This window comes from Lutjanus erythropterus, chromosome 24 (genome assembly GCF_056507025.1).
Source record: "Lutjanus erythropterus isolate fLutEry1 chromosome 24, fLutEry1.hap2, whole genome shotgun sequence".
NCBI classification, from domain to species: domain Eukaryota; kingdom Metazoa; phylum Chordata; class Actinopteri; order Lutjaniformes; family Lutjanidae; genus Lutjanus; species Lutjanus erythropterus.
Window position 1 is genome coordinate 11,351,805 of NC_139340.1, and position 19,323 is coordinate 11,371,127.

A 19,323-nucleotide genomic window follows, 5' to 3' on the forward strand; every position below is an offset into this window, starting at 1 on the left:
GTCTTTGTCCCGGAGTGACAGCAGCACTCTAAGTTACATGAAGGTCAACAGGCCAATCGGCCCTGATGCATTCTCTCTGAATCTTTTTGGCTTTTATCAGCCATCGCTTCTACATGCTTGCACAGACAGAAAGCTGCCCCGCGGCGAAAACCTGGATGCTTGGCTTAGTATCTGAAAGACTGGACATTTTTCATTCTGATCTGTCACTTTTGTTGACAGAGTTCTTACTGCGATGCCAGTGGAAGTTTCTGGGTTAAGTTTTCCGTAATTTTAAAACGTCTTGAGAGCCTTACGGACCATGTGTGGTAACCCTGGATTGCGTTGGGTCGGTTGAGGCAGATTAACAAAAACATTGCGCTGTTTTTGTCTGCAAGGGAGCCTGTACATGCATGCGAGTTTCTGTGTGTGTCAGTGGAAAGCTCAAGTCTCTGCAGCTCTGTCTCTCTTGGTCCGTAGCATTCAGACTCCACGTGTTTGGACAGCATGTGGAGCCCAGGTCCCGCCCACTGCTCACAAACACTCCTGCTGCTGTTTACCACGCTGGCAGTGGAGTGGAAGACTCCAGCCTGCCGGTCCACATGCCGTCTTATCAGCCGACACTCTCTCACAGCTCATAAACATGTTTTGCAAAGGAAATTCTCTGGGAAAACACTGTTGTCACACAGCCAGTAATATGTCAGATCATATTTTTGGGTCTCTAATGAGCTAGTATCATATCTAGTGGGATGAAAGCAAGTCACGTAGGCAGCATTGTATGTCACTTAACTATTTTAGAGTCATCTAAAACAGGTCACCTGACTAGCCTGAGGGGTACTTTTTTCCCATGCTCCTCTGTTTCTCTTCATTGCAGTACATGACCCCAGTGGCAACATGCTGGAAATCTTTTTTTGGAAGTAAAGCAGGTCTGAAAGAAGAGTTAAATGTCAGGGCAGAACCAAAAATTTAAGAAAGTAAGCCAAAAACTGACCCTTTGCTAAGCCCCCCCTTCAGTTACTGTTACTACACCTGTCAAGTGTCACTTAGTTCAACACATTTTTGTTCACACAGGGAAATGTGCAGTTTCCCACATGTAAGACCCAGAACAAACACTGTGTAAATATCCGTCTCAGTTCTGTTTGTCTGTCTCTAATGTGTCACTGTTTTTGCATGTAAGTTCTCCCAATGAGAAAAACATCACACCGGTGTACATGAGTCACTGCAGGCCTCGGGCTGAGCATGTGAACACTCAGCGGTCTCACAGGCCAATGAAGGGCTTCCTAATAGCTAACATGCAAATCCACAGTGTGACAACAACACTGTCACCTTTTCTCTGCTTTGCATGTGTAGAGTTTGCCTCAGCTCTGTTTGTCTGTATGACTCCATACATATTTCACACTGGATGAAATCTGAAGAAAGCACTGATACACACACACACTCAAGTCATTTCATGAAAACATCTCAATGATTAGAAAATGGTTTCATGACCTTTGCAATGTCAGTGTTTTCACTGGCTCAAAACAAACCCATGTTGCATGCCGTGCCTGCGTCTCTTCAGCCGCTGTAATCAATCAAGGAGGGAACTACATCCAAATCTCGTTGTATGATTAATAAATGTCTTTTGTCTTCAGTGGGAAGGGGTGCCTAAAAGTAAAAACAAGGACACAGGAGAGAAGTTAAACTTCACCACAGAGATTCAGTTAGAAGATACAGAAATACTGAGAGCTCTTCCCGCACAGACGTGAGTTAAGTCGTGGCTTTCTGCCGTGTTTGTGATGTTGAGCGTGACACATCAGAAAAAACGTATCTACTAGCAAATGGAAAAGGGTCAATCACCAATTTTTACCAGCATGTATGTGGAACTGTTTTATTGAGTTTTAAAGATTCGTCATGATCAGTCAGACGCATCAGCTCGTTTGATCTCAGTCTGTTTTTTGTTTTTCTGTGTACGTTTCCATGCCGATAAAGCCCCTTTGAATTTGCATCTTCAGATGAGAAAAACATCACACCAGTGTAGATGAGTCAGTGCAGGCCTCGGGCTGAACATGTGAACACTCAGCGGTCTCACAGGCCAATCATGCTAATAGCAAACATGCAAAACCACAGTGTCACCTTTTCTCTGGAAGAGCTTTCAAGTTACTTAAACCCATCTGTGTCAGGTGACATACAGAGAGCTGAGACCTTAACTCCAGCAAAGCTACCACAAACTGCAGCTTTCTTGACTTTCTTGTCTTCCGCCATAGACTGCCACTCTGAAAGAAGGTGACACGGTGCACACCGGAGGGCGTGACGTTGCCTCTCTATACAGCCCCTAAAGGGTACCTTTTGTATGAGATGCAGCGATGAGAACTGGTTGGTTTGTCTGCATACCAAGTTTCATGAGCACCAACCAGAGGTATCGTCTCATTTAAAATCTGATCTCGGTCCATTTTATGTTTTTGTGTCTAAGTTCTGACATCACAGCAGCCTGTAAGTCACTGCAGGCCTCAGGCTGAACGTGCGAGCGCACAGCTGCCTCGCAGACCAATGAGATGCTTCCTAATAGCTAACATGCAAATCCACAGTGTGACAACAACACTGTCACCTTTTCTCTGCTTTGCATGTATAGACTGTGCAAGACCTTTAGATGTGGAGACGATCTCAAGGAAAGGAATTTATGTTGCACCCTGAGGTTGTTCCAAAGGAATCCTGATGGTTATTTGATGCAGCTGCAGGCTCCTGAAAGAGAAATACTCTCTCTTTCTACAAAGAAGAATCTGAGACTTGTCTACATTTCTGTATTGATGTATTCAAGCATGCAACAGAATTATGTTTTTGAATGAAACACTGCCATTCTATCAAAACTTAACACTTGTTTTTTTACTCATTATAGGTTCAGAGTGCTATGGAGTATATATATTTTTATATTTCAGTTTGTGTTTGTGTCTAAACAAGAGTCTAATGAGAGGTAAATGCTCACATCAGCATGATTTGGTTATTTATTTAACCAGATTAGTCGATTGAGAACCAATTCTCATCAAATCAGCATCTCTTTACAAAAATCATTGCTCAAAATAATCCAGATGTTGTTGTGAGCAGTTTCACGTAGGAACTATTTTCTTTTTTTTTTTAGGAGAATCTACCAGAGCTACTTTTCTTCTAATAGAAAGAAAGTAGTTTCTCCATGAAACTGGTCACAACACAGTTTGTGGATTATTTTGAGCAACCGAGTCATGATTTTTTTTAAAGATATCTGTACAAAATCTACTTGAAATCCAAACAGTTGTTGAGATATTTCAGTCTGGATGGTCAGTCCATCAGATATGGTCACACATCCCTGCAGCCGATGCCACCAGCAGGGAGGACCACGATCGTTTTTATGTCATTTAATCCATTATTTATCATGAAAAGCAGACTTCTTGCTGTTTTTTTCTATGAAACTGTACAAATCTCTTTACATTCATGGAAAAGCAGAATTAAAACGCAAACATCCGCCACACACTGTTTGCCCTCTGACTCTTAATCCACACGTGTCAGCAAACGCAGCCTCTGCATGATATCTGAGTTTTAAGCACGGCATTCTCCGTCACAATCAAAAACCAAAACACGCAAGGCGAGATTAGGCGTTATGGTGACTCTGATGCACACATACAGTCGCGCACATAAACCCTGTCAGCTTATCCATCTGCCTCTCTCTGACCTTTACTGCCTGAGAGCAAACAAAATTAAAGACACAGAGCTGTAAAGACATCCTTAAAGAGCATTTCCTCAGATAATTGTGTGTGATCACCGATTATTCTCTGTATTGCTGTTAAAGACCCTGTAAAAATGCACATAAAACCGTGTATTTTCCTGTAGCTGGCTTGTATGATGTTCACACATGTTCTACATTGTTCAGGTGTGAGGTAATTTGGTGCCACCTGTGCTCAGGAATTTGAACAAACCACACAGAACATGCTGATGTGAACATACCCTTCAGACAAATATACGAATATACAACATTTCTGGAGTGTTAAAGGGATAGTTTGAATTATCTAAAGTGGGGTTCTATGAGGAACTTATTGATAGTCAGTGTCTGCCCCGAAAAACTAAGAATAAAATCAGTGTACACTATATTTAGAATACTTTCACCTCTTTACTTTGCTGTCACACAGCCTTTTCTGATGGGGAAACCACTATTATATAAGCCAAATGTAGCTCTCTCCAAACCAACCAAAGTCCATAGTCAAAATCAGTAATTTTACTTTGCTGAGCATGGGAGTTACTGGTCTACCACTGGCTCGATCTTTTAGTTTGTTTGTCTTATTTTGTGACTTAAGTGAATCTGAACTAACCTTTTAAAACCCCTAAGTCACACAGTAACACAAACAAACTAACAGACTGAGGCAGTGGTAGACCTGCAACTCCTGTTTTCTGCACGGTAAAATTATTGATTTTGCCTATGGAACTTGGTTGGTTTGGAGAGAGTGATATTTGGTTTATAAACGGTGATTTCCTGTCAGAAAAGGCTGTCTGACTAGTAAAGTGGTTAAAATATTCTAAATGTAGTTTACACTCAAACTGATACCACTTTCTTTAGGTGGACCTGTGGCTACATTAAGTTTTGCTGCTGCTGATTTTCACAGCAGTGCATCACTCTCTGCTTCTCCTAAATGAAGCCCTGCTGTCCACCATCTACAGTATGTAATACACTGACTATCAATAAGTACCACATACAATCCCTCTTCAAATAATTCAAACTATCCCTTTAATTGTGAGTGCAGCCGTGTTTTTCACTGTGTACATACATCCAGCATTTCTGAATGGCTGGATGGCGTGACATGCCTTTTTGTTGCTTCCGTTTCCTCCGGCGGCTCTGCGTGGTTGGCAGTGATGCTAACAGGTCCTCTGTGGTGGTGGAGGAGGAGGAGGAGGAGGAGGAGGATGCTGTTTCAGAGCGGAGTCAGTGAGACACTGATGCTAATGAGGCATTAGCTTAAGCTTATAATGCGGAGCATGGCAGTTTAACATTGAGGGTGGCCCCTCAGCACACAACCAATCTGACTCACTGGATTTGGGATGATACGACGGTTGACCTAAAAGCTAAGGCGCCTATAAATAAAATGTATTATTATTATTATTATTAAAACACAAATTCAAACACAGACTGTTGCATTGCTCACCTAACGCACCAGTTTGATTGCTTTTTACAGAGTCTGCAGTCTGCAATCTGCAGTAATATATTTTATTTTTAGCTGTGAGAGGAGCTCTTTCAACTTTTGGTGACTGGTCCCAGCTCCGCTCCCAGCAGCCAGTGGTCGTCTCTGATCCCAGCTGCTAAATGCAGTCGTTGAAGAGTGAAGCCTGCAACAGCGAACGTAATCACTCAAACTTAACACCAAACTTAAACCATTCAGATTTACTTATGAGGTCCCTGGGCAGTTTATGCTAAGACTCTGTTTTACACGGCCTTGAGTATGTATCCAAAGAAAAAATGCAAAATTAGCAAGTAATTGCCCAGAGTGATGTGACTATCACTTAAGGCACATGAGTACCACCCTGACAGCTGCCTATCTGCAAGAGCGTTTCCCATGTACTAGCTTGGTGGAATAACTCTGGGTACACAGACGTATATGTCTTTAAAAAGCTTAATGTCCATGGAGTTTGTACAATTCGACACAGACTGTTACTTCAGTATTTTGATTTGCTTTAAAGAGCATGAAAGAACAAATGCATTTCATTTGCCTGTGTGACTCGGAGCATACCATACAGTCCCTCCAGTTTTGTCCTGAGTTCAAATCTTGTCCCCCCCCCCCTATACATTCCTCTAATCTCGTCTCTGTAAACGTATTAGTGCGGCTCCTGTATCTGTAAAGGAGAGCTGTGAAACCAGCACCATGGCTGCCTCTAAGCCTATTTTCAGCCTTTAGGTTAAACAGCTACAAAAACTGATTTGCGTCAATGTCCATTAAAGCCTTAACTCTCTGGGTGATACTTCAATGCGAGGATGTGTGCATGTGTGTATTTAACATTAATGTAATCAGCTTGTTGTCCTGTAACGTTACCTGAGTGTCTGCGTCGACGTCTCTTTGAACAGCGGCGGCTCTGAGCTGGAGCCAAGTTTCCCCTCAGGGTGCAATAAAGTTTATCTTATCTTATGTTTCCATTAGCGTGAGTGTGTTGCCTATGAATGAATGAAGACAAGAATTATTTCATGCTCACTCCTGTTGGACTGCAAGCTTTAAGCGAACTTTTCAAATTCCTTTTTTAAACCCAGACTTTTATGAACCTTGCTCTAAACCTTCAGGACTCACTCTGCATTGCCAAATGAGGAAAACTCTCTAAATCCATCGACTTAAAGTCAAACATGAACTTCTGGCATTTAACCTTTTATTAGCCACGGTTCAGCGAGCAGGACTTTCACAGACTGCTAATACAATGAAGAATACACAAATACTATCCTCCATTTGCAGATTAGACTTTTAAAAAGCGATGCCTTATTGTCAACATAATGCACAAAGACTAAAAGCAGTAGATTCAACTAGCCTGGTTCTGCTTACAGCTGAGAATTACTCTGACACATAACCAGTAAAACCACAGCTTCTCACTTTTACATTTCAGATTAAACAAATGAGGTATCATGTTAATCCTGGTTAGCGTCCAGTAGAGAGCAAGGCTAGCCAGTCTTTATGCTAAGCTAAGCATAACTGAATTAGCTTCATATTTATCACACAGATGTGGCATGAATCAACGTGGCTGGACTACAGACTGGTCTTCCTCCAGAGAGGCTGCCATGTTTGCACCTCCATTTTTCTACAGTATCTCAGAAAAGGCAAACACGTTTTTTGTAAGTTTTGCAGCCACCGTAGTTTGAGTGCCCTTTAGTTAATTATATTGGAGAGAAGGCAGACATCTCTACTTCTGGTGTCTCCAAAACTCTGCAGCTCACACCAAAACTGTCCACATATTTCAGTCCTCCAAACATTCTTCCAGCATTCCTCGACCTTCGATGGAGACTGTCACTGTACTACAGTGGCAATTAACTGACTGGGTAAATGGATGCTTACAGTTCTTGTTGATTACTGAGCTTCCTAAGCCATGCAGATTTTAATGACAGCTTGAGTTTGTATGCTTGTGGGTCAGCGAGGCTCGGATTTGTTCCAGCCTCCGGCGTCTGGCTCCGCGGTCGAGCCGGCCGACCGGTGCCTCCCTGTTTTTGACCTTAGTCCCGGTGCTTGTTTACCTGCTGAGTGGAATGTGGAGTTATGTAAGGCTTTAATCTATCAGAAAGTACATGTCCCTCTGTTACCTGGGCCACAGGGCAACACACACACACACACACACGGATGTCCACACTGACTCACACACAGACAAACAGCTTAATGATATGGCCGTTCTGGTGGCGGTAGGCTATATCCAAACTGTGCTCATATAAAGACGCATAACGTTGTGTACACGCCGCTAAGCTTTATGACATGCACCGCACACACGAGTGTTAAGGTCTTACATGCCGTCTGAGCTCGCTGTGCCCTGACGCGTGCACTTTTATGACCAATAACCGGGCTTTTACAGTCGCACAACAGAGATAACGGCGCACTCAGCTTACACACACACAGTGGAAACACACACACACATCGGGCCGTGATAACCGGTCTGTGTGTGTTCCCTCTCATGTTTGCTGAAAACGCTCAGCTGACGTGTTTCCATCATATGTTTGTGTGTTATTGACGTGCAGATGAAGTCAATATTCCTTTCCGAAGGTTTCTATTCATGGAACGCACCCAGTTTGAATTGTGTGAACATGCTGATGTTATTGACGTTACTTTATCTTGTATATAAATACTGTATATAACACAGGTAGTTTTGCTTTAACCCAATATAATTACAACTTTAGCATTAACATTACTTTCATAATTGTAGTACAGCCTAAAAACTTTAAAATATATATTTACTTGAGGCATTTTTCATAGGAGTAATAGTACTTTTACTTGCGTAAAAGACTTCCAGTTTTCTACCCACAGGACTGGTCCAGACAGACAGTCTGTTACGCACCATGTTGGGTATCAATGAGCCATGACTTGTAAGGTTTCCACATAAACATATCAGCGTATTGAAAGTAAAAATAGATGTGTGCACACAGAAAGCACACGTGTGACAAATACACATGTACACAACCGCTGCTAAACACAATAAAGGACGTGTTGCAACCATTGTGCTTTGTATGCAGAGTTCCAGTTCAACATACTGAACAGTACATTACATAATCTTATATTTGAGCAAGATAATTAACTGAAATTCATTCTCAGGTTGGCGTCACATGGAGCTACACTGAAGGTTTATATGGTCTTATATGAGAGCAGAACTGAAGCTGTTCCTATTGGCAAGTTCACAGACACAAATATGAGTTTTAGAGGTTCTGTTAATTCATTCAAGCAAAGATTTGAGTTGCCTCCTTCCTGTAAACCTGTATGAGTTATATTTATTACAACACAGGAGGTGTAACAGCTTCCCATATGCCCCATATGAACTTTTCACCAGCAGCTGTCTGCAGGAGTTTGAAACTGTGCCCAATCCTATTAGTGGGACTGGGTTAGCGCCTATAGGAATCTTAGTCAGCAGCACAACAAGACCCACCAAAGCGAGGTCATACCGGGGGCATGTTTGCGTGCGCAGCGGCCAAGTAAATCATCCGTCAAACATGCCAGCCACGAGGCTAAAGCTTACAGAACAGGACAGAGTCGCAGACACACATTCAGAGGAGCTTAATGGAGAGCGGTGGCACGCAAAGATGCTGCGCCCAAAACCTTACGAGCAAATCCAGCAAGCGCCAGAGGCCCGCATTCGCTCTGTGCTGTCTGCAAACATGCAAATGAATTCAAAAACACAGATCCGAACAGCCGTGAAATCAACAGCAGGTGCAGAACAATCATAAACTAGATGACCAGCAAGAAACAGCTCCTTCAGGTAACCGTGATAGGCTGCACAAAATAAACATGGGATTAACTCAGAATTAATGGCAAGTGTGCTGTAAACAGAGCGTGACCTTTTCATTTCGTAAAGAAGACACACCTGCACGTGTTACGAGTAGAGCTGTTAGATGGATGTTTTGCTGTCAACTTCCAAAGCTCTATTTCTGCCGAACAAAACATGGTCTTGATCTTTGTTTTTGTCCTACTAAGGAAAAAGTCAGAGCTGCTGGGAGGCGAACAGGGTTTCAGACAGCTTATTGCTATCAAAATAGCCAACTGTGGCCTTTGGTCCAATGAGCAACCTGATTTCTGGCACAGAGACATTAATTACGATCATATATATAAAATTTGCACCTCTGAAAACGTGCTCTTAAAACATCAGAGCAGCACTGAAGTAGAGGTTTGTCCTTGTAGGGCTGAATAGCTATGTTCGCTATAAAAGAGAATCCTGAATGCATCACTTGCCGAAAGGATCTGTGATTGTGCAAAGGGTGATCAAGAGAAGAGAGAGGAGAGTCACCTCAAAAGCCCGCCTGCTGTCAAGCTTTTTATTCTAGCGCACACATACGCAGTATGAGACGGAGGCGAAAATAATAAAAAGGGCACCACATGTACGCGGTGGGGCGCCGGCACGACAAAAGTTGTGATGCATTCATGGTGAAAGAGTTTCACTTCCTTGTTTGGATTAAAAGTGTTTTGTTTTGTGACTTTAAGTACAATCACTACATCTGTTTAATTAAAACACAGAGGGAACTGTTTAATCATTAAAGACACATAAAGGCAAGAAATGTTTCTACGATGTTGAGCTGCCTGAAAGGGCATCTTACAGGGCACTTTGTCATGTTTTATTCCCTGGAGGGGCAGACTAAAGGGCACTTGATCATGTTTTATCTGCTATAGGGCCATCCAAGATGGCACTTTTGCGTCGTTCCTTCGTACACAGGGGTGCTAACTTCTTTTTTCCGCTTAAAGTTTGAACCTTTAAGTACAACTCATACATTCAAAAGATTAACAGATGTATACAAAAGCAAGAGCACATTGGCCCATTTGAGTTTGGAGGAGAAACAATAATAGAATGAATTTCTCCACAACCTGGCAACCCAGTAGCTGCTTATTAAGATTCAAGATGTTTAGTGTCACACTGGTTATACAAGTAAAACTGTGTGAAAAACTCTGGCGGATCTGTGCACAAGCAAATGATGAGACGCTGTGAATAAATGTTTGTTTACAAATGGCCAGATTGCAGTTGCTCCAGTCGCTCATTGGATTATGGAGGCTGACTGGCAAGTGTCTCAGATTGGCGCCGTGCACCGCGGGCCAAAGTCCTGGCCTGAGGAAAACAAAAACATGCCAGTACCACTGAGAAATAAACAACAATAAATGGGAGCGTATCTGTGATTTATTAATGGTCCCCGTGGGCGCGTTAAACGCTGCGTTAGAGAAATCAATGACGCCCTGTCGTTAAAATTTCACAGGAGCCTAAATGATCTGAATTGATGCCTTTGTGGTGAAAACAGCAGAGGGGCTGTATGTTTGGTCTCTGGACGACTGCGAATGAATACAGACAATAAAAAGATTAATGAAGATAAACGGCCCGTTTGAAGCCCGCGTCCTATTTAACAGCGTTTAAGACCAAACTTCACAGCTTACCGTCTTGGCACCATTCCCTGGTTTGAATCAAAGTTTGACCCCCGTGTCCAACAAGATGTCACACTGCCTCAGAACATTGCCTTGTCATTAATTTGAATGTTATGTAAAGAGTTGTTTTTGAGCAGAACTCCCTATCTTAAAGCAGGGCTGGTGATAGCGCGACGTTACATAAGATGCATCAGAGGGTGCTGCCTTGTTGTGTTCTCTCTTGTTGCTGATATTATATGTGTTCGGCCTCTGATGTGACGTGTTAACAGTCATCAGTGACCCATCAGGACGGGAGCAGTTATCGCTCTATCAGTCAGTTCAGAGAGTTCAGAGAAAAACACTCGGATAATGAGACCGCAGCGGATAACAATTACAGCAGCCACGGCGTTCAGAATACAGTGTGATCGATAATATGACCTTACTGGAAGTGAAGCCTTACAATATAAATGCCTGCAAGTGCATGTTTCAGGTTCAGAGTCTGTAAATGAGAACACAGGGGACACCTCATTGAACTAATGTGAGGCACTGCAACTGCATTAAAACGCACGTAAAGTCTACGTGACCTATTTAAAACATTGCAACTATATATATGCACAATATTTCAATGTGAATATACAGGTGAATATATTATATTTTCAATTATTTTATTGGTTATATGGGCAGAAATGCAAATTTATCTGATTCATATGTTTTTTTAATCAAATTACAAAAATCAATCAGTCCAGACTACATGTAAGAAAATGTGTAGTTATGTTATAGTCATGATAATTAATGCTATATTAATTCATGAAACACATGTATGACACCACAGCCTCTTAAGATCTGGCAGGAGTATTTAATTTGCATTGAAAATGTTTTAATGTTAAAAGAAAAGAAAAAAAGGAATTTTATTCAAGTTAACTGGGGCCCTGTGGCAGACGCCTGCTCTGCCTGATCGATAATCCAGCCTTGGAAAACATGTTACTGTTTGAACAAAAGCTTCTGTATTTTTTAAAATGTATTAATGTTTAATGTTTTTTTTATTAAACAAAGAATAAGCGGGTAAAGATTATGGATGGGCTGGATGGATATCCTATTAAACCTTTCTGTTATTACAGTTTCCTGGAGAATAAATATGTTGAGGAGCAGATACAGCCCGGTTTGCACACATGATTATAATTTATGATTTCTGTAAGACCTTCTAAAACATTACCTACAATATGCAGCTGTCTCAGAAAATATTCCTTATATCGCGTATGCATCATGTTACCAGAATAATCCTGCACACTGCACTGGTCCAATAATCTTCTTAAAAGTAAATGCTGTTTTCTGAAAGAGGATATAGTCTATATGATAATATGAATCATATCGTTATTAGGATAAGATTAAAAATTACTGAAGAGTGAAACCATTAGTTGCATTTGAATAATAACCCCGATTTTCTGAATGTTTCTGAATTTGATCTACACGAAAACATGTGCATTTCACAGGATCATTGATACGATCCGTCCTGTGTGAGGCAGTCAAACACGCTTCAGATGTGTAAAGCACATTTGAGTAATGATATAATTTATAGCACTCCATGTTTATTTAGGCGACAGGTAAGTCTGGTTTGTACTGTACGTTGACAATGATTCATTCACGTTTCTGCTGCCAAATATACACTAAGTGCTGCATGGTAACTTTAAACAGAGTTGTGAATACATAGATTATATAATAACTTGAACATAATGCAAAGTGCAGTGTGTTGCAGTTACATTATCATGTTGTTGCATGTTTAGATAGGCGCCTTTGTTGCTGCTGCATTTAAAGCTTGATTTACAAGCTACACCTAATTATTTTTATTATCTCTAATCCATTATTAATCTACCATTTATTTTACGGATTAAATAATTCAGCATTTGGTAAAGAAAAAAAGGTCAGGACATGTCTTTAAATATCTTAATTTGTCCAACCAATAATCCCAAACCTAAAGATATTAATTTTACTATCAAAGACGACTAATAAAAAGAAACCCAATATATTCACATTTAAGAGGCTGAAACCAAGGGATGATTTAAACAATTAATTAATTATTAAATTGTTGGTTGTACATTTTCTTTTGATCAATAATTCACAATCAGAAGTGTTAGGACTGCAACAGTTTCTCAATCTAAGTGTACAAGGGTTGTTCTAATAATCAAGGTTGTCCATGTAATAAATATATGATGCTTTACTGACACATAAAGTTGTCTATCATCTATATAATAACAAATACGGTCAAGACGGATCTGAGAAGCATATATAAAGCAAATATAAGAGGCCTGAGAGCAGAGCCCTGAGGCACACCGCATCCCCAAGCGTCTAAAAAAACAGTTCTACTACAAATCCTGTCTATGACAACCAAGGAGAACCAATCAAATGCCGATCCTCATGTGTCAGCCCAAGGCTTAAACGAATGAATCATGATGGCATGATCAGCGGTGTCAAAAGCAGCACTTAAATTTAACACGGGCAAATTGGGCAGCTGCCAGTGTAGAAGGGCTTAGGTGTCAAGAGTGTGTGGCATTAAGCCGACGCCTCCCTCCACACAAACAAATCCAGCGTGCTGATAATGGTGCCAAACAACAGTCTTTATGGTTTTCCGTGGCTTAATTAGCCCCAATGACACCTGAGCCTTTGGAGATTGGAGCTAATTTAAGAAAGTGGACTGATATCTGAGCATCATAAACAGAGGAAAACAAGGAGCAGAGGAAGATAACCTCATGGTTTAGAAATTAATAAATAAACCCTATACTTTAGTTGTAATGAAGTTACAGAAAAGCACAATTTTAAGTGTATTAAGTGCACTTTTATGTGCTAAAGTTGAACAATCTCAAGTATACTTTAAGTAAACTTTAGATAAACTTATATTGAAGTGCAATTTTTGTAAGCATACGTTTGTATGTTTTGAAGACAGGGTTGGGAAATGACAGATCACATGTCACCAGGATTATGTAATCAGAGTACAAAAAATAAGCAACTATAATCAGCACAGATTACACTTAAAAATCTGTCGCTGTCTGTCAGTTACATTTGTCAAGGATTACATCTTTAAAGTATGGCCATTTTAAATCATAAAACTTTTTTTCATGATAACTAATAATCTATAAATGCATACAGTGGATTACGTTACTGATTTTTACCTGAGCATTTATAAACTACACTTCTGCTTTTTGTAATAACCCACTATAATGTATGCAGGTATAGGGACGTTTCATAATCTGACCCTGACCTTCTTTGTGTGTCCATCTGCTTCACTTTATGGCTGCAGATGCCGTTATCTCATGCTTTAAACCGACCCAAGGCCGAGTCTGGGGTCACTGAAGGGTTGCCGTGGCGACCTCTCTCCACCCCTCCTCTATTATGCCACATGATGTAACCGAACAAGACCTCTGCACAGGTCAGCCGGCTGTCCAGCCGGCCTGATGAAAACAGAGAACGGTCAGGGATTTTATTGGAAATTCAATTTCATAACAACAGAGAGGGAGAGCTGTTATGACACAGCGTGTTATGACAGAGATTGAATCGGGGAGACAGACAGACAGACAGCTATTAAACAGGTAGAAAAAAAAAAGAGGGCAGATCGCAGTGTGGAATGGCAGTGATGTGTGAAGCTGATCTAATTTTAGGCGAAGGTCACTGGGTACTGTCTGGCTCGCCCTGCCAGCTGAAAAAAAAAAAAAAAAGCCCGGCACAATATTTTGTGCTCTGCAATTTAGGTGAACAGGATCTCCCTGTCCTCATCTCTCCTGACATTTGTGTAAGATTATGTGGTGAGGAGTTCAATCGTGCCTTAAGGCGGCTGTGCATCAAAAGCGGCTTTGGCAAGTGTGCAAGGTTTTTTTTTTTTTCATTCTGTTTATAAAACAACTGCCGGGAACACACATTAGGCACCGCCATACGATTGGGAACATACTGTACTGAAAACACACTCCCATACGCACAACGCATTTGTGTTTGCTGGTAATGTGTGTCAGCTACAGCCTTCTGACTTCTGTCAGCAGCTGGTGTGCCACAGTATACTGCATGAAACTAAACACACACGCTATATGTCATTTCACATGGAATATAACAAATAAGATATGATGAGGTAGGTTTTAATTGATTATCAGAGGGGGAATTCAGCTGCTGCAGATAAACAGAGAAATGGTAAGAAACTAATAAATAAGAAGCAAAATAAAAACTTTAAAAGGTCAGTTGAAGTCAGAATTACAAGGCAAGCAATGCTGTGCACATACAGTACCCATGACCGGTGTTACATCATATAGCCTCCTAATAAGTAACAGCAAAGTCAGCAAGTATTATATATCAGACGCCACATAGTGAAGCATGATAGAAGATCACATATGTAATATTATATAACATCCATCATGTTATATTAGATATGTCATGTAATGAAAGATTGTATTTATATGTGAGCATCAGGGTTATGTGATACAAGTTGCTATAACAGCATAAACTGTAATGCCGTATAATAACTGAGCTAAAACCCACAGCTCAGTCCTCTTAAAGTTTAAAGGTGAGTTCCAGCAATTTAGTGTTGCACTTTCAATAAGTCAGGGGACTCAAAAGAGTAGATACCGACTGGTTTTTAGTCTCCAGCATTCAAGTTCTGAAAACACTGAATCCTGCAGTGCATTTTTCCATAATCAGTGTTGTGCAAATTCACACTTAACAAGAGCTTGTTCAAAGTTCACTTCACAGAGATTAAAATGTACGAGTTCACATTCAAAGTTCACTATTTAGAATTTTGAACTTAGATCACAGTTCCAAAAAATGAACTTCCACATTAATTTCTTCTTTAAAAAAAACACACAGAACCTCCCCCTAGCTGAAATCTATGTAATGATGTCATATGTGATATTTATGTTTTTTGCATTAATTTGAATGCCCAGAGTAACTTATATCTATAGTGTTTAACTGAATGCACCATAAACATGAGCAGATTCAATGAATGACCAGCTGCCCATAATGCAACCCCTCTTTATCACACCGTCCCTGCCTCGTTAAGCATCCTTCAAACTTTGGGTCTCAAGTTTTCTGCAGACTTCTCAAGACCCCAATGACATCACTGGGACATCATCAGGGTTATTTTCTCAGACTATAAAAAGTTTTCCCCAGAGCCACATCACACAACTGTTTTCACAGGCCGAGATGTGTTTATCATGATGAGTAAACTGATCTACATGTGTAAAATGAGTGGAGCGCCACTTTAATAACTCTGCTCCACTCATCTGTTTCTAGCTATTTCCATCTCCTGATGTGTGATCTAATAAATCAAGTCTTTACTGACTTTTATGAGAAGTTCTTCGCTCTATTTGAATAATCAATGGGAAGCATTTTTGCCAAACAATGTGTCATCGCACAGCGGGACACAGGAAGTGTTTACGACTGTCTCTACAGCCACGCATCACCAACAGCTCACTCAAAGTGAGGAGGCTGACGCACCGCTTAATCATCGGCCATGTCGAGGGGGGATTTTTAGCTCTATTACTCTGCCCAATTCTCTCTGCTTCTCTCTGTGCCTCCATGCCAAAATCTCACTCAGTCCTACACTATAAACCAACCCCCCCCTTCTCTCTTCCTCCTCCCCTCTGCTCTCAGCCCCTGTGCGAGCTGATGCATGCCACGGAAGCAGTGACGTCAGTTGTTTACTGTCTTGTAGGCCGCAGCTCGTTGTAGTGCAGCAGCACATCCAGCAGGGCTTATGTAACTCCTCCACTGCCTGCTGCATGACAGCATGACAGGCCGTTTGCTGCAGAGGTGGAGGGGGTGAGGAGGCGAGGGCGGGGGTCTTATGCTGCAGCCTGCATGGCATCACCCACCCCCCCTGTATGCGCAGGTGCATGCTCTCACTGTACGCAGACATACAGTATAAACAGCCAGCTTTCCTCTCCGCTGCGCTGCATTGTGTGTGTGTGAAGTGAAAACACAGCAGGTTCACTGCTGGAGCACATAGTAGCTCCAAATGGCCCTCCTCACTCCCTCCCCACACATATCCCACAATCCTCCACTGCAGCAGCAGCAGCAGCAGACAGGTAAACAACTCTGGCGTGTGACTCAGGACTCAATGTACCATTCCCCCTGCACAGATACACGTCGCCCCCTGTTGGCAGCAGGAAGCAAGAAACAACACCAAATTTGGTTTGCTGATGGAGTGAAGAGCCAGAGTCTATTTTATTCCATCAGATGAAAATGAAGTCCTTCTGAAGGCACCACTCTGGCTGATTGATCTCATATCTGTGTTTAAATAAGACAAAAATAATATTCACTGAGGGAAACACCAAACAGATTCAAGCTCTTATGTGACCCTGTGGTTATAAACAGCCAGTTACCTGTCCTCTCCAAAACAAAACTAAACTAAATAAACTATTTGTTTTAACTAAAAAACAAAAGTAAATGTCTGCTCTGCCTTAAAATTTAAGTTGACTGAACTTGAAAGGCAATTTTGTAATGATTCAAAACAAATCAACTATTTTAATCAAATAAATTTGATAGAATTGAACTAAATGGAACAGGCACTTCATCGATCTTTATACACTGATGTTTTCCAGGGTCTTAAAATAATTCTGGGGTCTGTGATCAGACCCACCATGACAACTGAAAATGCACATCTTGATATAATTAGGATCAGGATGTCCCATAACAAAGGACTGCTAAACCAAAACCAAACCAATGATCCAAGAACTCTATAATTTTGACCCAGAATGGTCTCACTAATGTACATTTTTTCAACTATGATGAATATAATATTATCTGTGCAATATCTAATTTTTTACCCTTTGCTTCCTTAACATATTTTCCACATTCTGTCAAGACATTTCCCATCTTTCCACTTGTCTCCTCATATCTCTCTTCCATAACCGTTTCATATTACATGAGTCATAAATTATAAAATTGTTTGTTAATTTATGATTTATAACTTGTCTGTTACCCCACTGACCCCGTGTTACACAATTTCTTATTTGTACATATTTTGTACACAACCCAGTTGTTAAATTAAATGTCATATGATAACAGAATATAAGAAATGTAGGATATAAATAGACAGCAGTGATACAAATTTCAAATAGCATCTGTGCCATTAGAACGATGATGATTCCAGTATACAGCTGGCAGCCATAATGAAGAATATTTCTGTGCCCACACACCAATTAACACTCCTGCCACTATTACTGCGGACAGCGACAATATTATAATTAGTGACAATTCCACTGTTTTTCTAATTGGTACACTTTACTTAAATCCTTTGAATCTACCGACTCTACAGAGTGGACTGATTCTCTGAATATTCTCTGAACATGGAAATGGAGTTTAACAAGTTGACCATTCTGCGTAAAATCATGCAAGTTCCTGAAAACCGTTTGATTTCAAAAACATGTTATGTACACGCTGTTATTTTCCATGCCCTTTGTGTGTGCTGTGTCCATTATAGTAATCAGATAAATAACCTCTGACGTGCTTTATTGGACCTTGTAGGGAAATCTCTCCTCACACACACACACACAGGTCAAACTACACAAAAATCACTGAAGTAATCAAATAAATGTGACGGCAGACAGCTCGTCCTCCAGACTCCACCTGCGTTTTCAGTATGTGTGGAATCTACGTAGGCCTCAGATACTTTCGACCGGGAACAAGACATCACTGGAATGATTTTGGTACCACAAGTAACGGCGTGTACTTGGAATCACACCAGCGACGACATATAATGGTGTCAGAGCCAAAACAAGTTTGTAATGGAAACAAAGCACAAGGTTAAAAGGTGTGAACCTGTAAACAAGAGCTGGTAATAAATGTTTGTGCAGCCTTAAATGACCTAATCCAATACGTGTCAACAGAGTAGAACAAAAACAGGTCAAATATTATTGATATGAGAGGCTTGGTTTGTCCTGGCTGGTCCGTCAGTGAGTTTTTGTTAAAGCGTGAAACCATTTTACAAGTTTTATTAGGAGCATCAAAGTGTTTCCCGCTGCTCTTATGATCTGCCAGAAAAATGTCCAAACCAGGTTTGACGGACAGCTGAGAGTAATGGAGAGAGACACATCAACTTTTGTCTTAAATGTTCCTGACACAACTTTCTTTCTTCTCAGTTTCTGCCAGGGTTGGGTCAGATTACTTTGAAATGTAGTCAGTTCCTGAATACAAATTACACTGGATTACAAAAAAGTATTCTAGTATAAATACTTTTTGATTACCTAAAAACTTCAATTAAATATTGCGCCATACATTAAAAATTTTATAAGGCAGGTGACACTTGTCATGCCCAAAATGAAACTGGTTCTTTTCTCAGAGGAAATCCATGTGAAGATACAGGACTACTTACTCCCTAAAATAAAAGGAGATTATATTTGTGTTTATTGGACAGTATTTTGTCATTATAAATACTTAAAATCATTTGAAATGTGGCCCCATGTGGCTTCTCATGTCTGTCACAGTTATTGTCAAAACAACGTTAGTGAGCAGGGAGGTTTTAAGTTCTGATGATGAACCTACCTCCTTCTACCAGAGGACTCTGGGCCAAATATGTCTTACATAATCATTGTAGTGAAGGGAAACGCCCTCCTATGGTCAACAAGTATTCATTCCTATCTTTTACTACCAGCTTACTACTGACTGACTGGCTCCAGGCCCCTGATGGTAAACAACCTCACTGACTGACTGCACCTCCTCTCAGCACTGCGGCGTCTCAGTGTCGCTCTCTGCTGGTGAAAAGAAGACCAACAATATCATGTCTACAGGGAATTTACATGTTTGTTAATGACTGGCATTAAATCACAAA